Here is a 2,500-nt window from a genome sequence, read left to right on the forward strand (position 1 = left end):
CCTAGATTTAGTATGGAAGAGTTCCAGATCATGTTGGATAACACGGTAATGGCCGTAACCGGTATCCACAAATTCGTTATCGGGGGGGACTTCAACGCTTGGTCAGTAAGTTGGAACAACCAACTTGGCGAGCGTGGAGAAACCCAGAAACGAAGAGGTGAGTTGGTTTTATCAACCTTTGCGCAGATTGACGCAATTTTATTGAACGACGGCAGCGCCCCAACTTATGTTGGACCAGGGCGTACGTCAGTAGTTGATCTTACTTTGGCGAGCAGAACAGTTGCAAGATCATTTAAGTGGGAGGTGTTATCTAGCTATATGAACTCTGATCATCGTGCAATACGAATAGATCTTGAGACGCAAAGCGTGCGTAACCTGTCCCGACCCATAACGGGATGGAGCATCAAGTATTTTAGCAAAGATATATTTGAAGTTATGATGCAAGCCAGACCGAGGTCACAACAAGCGAAGACTTAATGCGTATACTTGTCACGGCGTGTAATGCGACGATGACTAAGCGTAAGAGGTACACTCCTAACAAGAGTGTATTTTGGTGGACGCTAGAGATTGAGGCACTTCGCAAAGAGTGCAAACACCGCGATCGATTAGCGCAAAGAGCATTTAATACTGATCTCTATTCTACTTTTAGGGACGAGTTCAAGGTGGCACGGAATGCCCTCAAGCGATTGATCAAGCATACCCGACAGAGGAAGTGGAAAGAGTTCCTGGGAACAGCGAACAACGCATCATTGGTATAGTATATCATACGTTCAAGAAAGTGGCCGAGGGTTCGATTGGACCCCGAACCATGACATTGGACGAGTTTAGGGAAGTGGTGAGCGAGCTTTTTCCTACTCACCCAAACACGGTGTGGCCTGATTATCGTATCGATCAGCCACGAGAGTTTGAAAGAATTACTAATGATGAGATTCTTGCGGTTGCCAGGAGACTACCCAACAAGAAGGCGCCGGGACCAGATGGTATCCCGAATGAGGCGCTGAAAGTTGGTATGTTGACTGCAACCGATGCATTTTGTAGGGTTTACCAAGGCTGTTTAGAGAACGCGAAGTTCCCCGATGAGTGGAAAAGGCAGAGGTTGGTGTTAATACCGAAGCCGAACAAACCACCAGGGGAACCGGGTTCGGTACGCCCCATTTGTCTACTAGACGGGGCAGGTAAAGGTCTCGAACGCATCATAGTGCAACGGTTAAATGCACACATCGAGGAGGTCAACGGACTGTCTGACGACCAATTTGGTTTCAGAAGTCGTCGATCAACAGTTGATGCGATTCAACGGGTAGTGGACATTGTTTTCGGTAGCTAGAAGCAGAAACCGATACAGTGGACGGTATTGTGCAGTTGTTACATTAGATGTTACTAATGCTTTTAAACAGTGCTTCGTGGTTGGCGATTGCAAATGCATTACAGAGAATTAACACTCCTAAATATCTGTATGATATCATTGGTGATTATTTTAGGAATCGTGTGCTGATGTATGATACCACAGATGGACCGGCAGAGATTGCAGTCACATCGGGTGTACCTCAAGGCTCGGTACTTGGCCCAACGTTATGGAACCTCATGTACGACGGTGTCCTACGAGTTGCAATGGTGGAAGGTGCACGGATTATCGGCTATGCAGACGATATAGTGTTGTTGGTGGAAGGTAATTGTGTTGATGATATTGAAATTCTCGTTTCCAGCCAAATTCGCATCATCGACAGATGGATGACCGACAACGGATTAAAGATAGCCCCGACCAAGACCGAGTTCATTATGGTCAGTTCCCATCAGAGGATACAGCATGGGGCTATCAGGGTAGGTGATCACGTAGTACATTCGTCGCGCAGCTTAAAGTATTTGGGGATGGTCTTAGATGACCGCCTCGAATACACTTCACACATCAGGTATGCGGTGGAGAGAGCGACGAAGCTATGGACCACCTTGGTAAGGATGATGCCTAATAAGGCAGGTCCAAGTAGTAATGTTAGGCGAGTAATTGCTCTTACTGTTGTGGCGAAGGTCCGGTATGCCTCGCCCATTTGGTGTCATACCCTTAGATTTGCTAACCGTAGACAATGGCTACGTCGGTTTTACCGGCCAGTAGTCCAGCGAGTTATCTCTCTTCTTTCAGGACAACTTCTCACGATGCAGTCTGCGTGCTCGCGGGAATGATCCCGCTGCATCTCCTCCTGGACGAGGACTCCAGGACTTTTCATCGGAGACGAGCAGAGAACATCGCCGGATCGGTTGCACGTAACATGGAACGTGTCACAACTATGGAACGATGGCAACGAGATAGGGATGAGAGTGTTCACGGTCGGTGGACATACCGTCTCATACCGACGTCCAACAGATGGATTAAGTAGAAGATTTGGTGGTGTAGATTTCGTTCTTTCTCAGTTTCTTTCCAGCCATGGCTTCTACGCCTACCAGCTTCATCGGATGCAGTTACCGGGTTCGCCGCTATGCGATGCGTGCGAGGAACCTGAGGACGCCG

At 48.0% G+C, this 2,500-nt stretch overlaps 1 pseudogene; it reads left to right on the forward strand.

Annotated features, from left to right (window-relative positions):
* Positions 1-2,500, forward strand: part of LOC125907790 (large subunit ribosomal RNA) — a 9,171-nt pseudogene that overhangs the window by 4,666 nt on the left and 2,005 nt on the right.

The sequence above is a fragment of the Anopheles coluzzii genome (assembly GCF_943734685.1).
Source record: "Anopheles coluzzii chromosome X unlocalized genomic scaffold, AcolN3 X_unloc_21, whole genome shotgun sequence".
NCBI lineage: Eukaryota > Metazoa > Arthropoda > Insecta > Diptera > Culicidae > Anopheles > Anopheles coluzzii.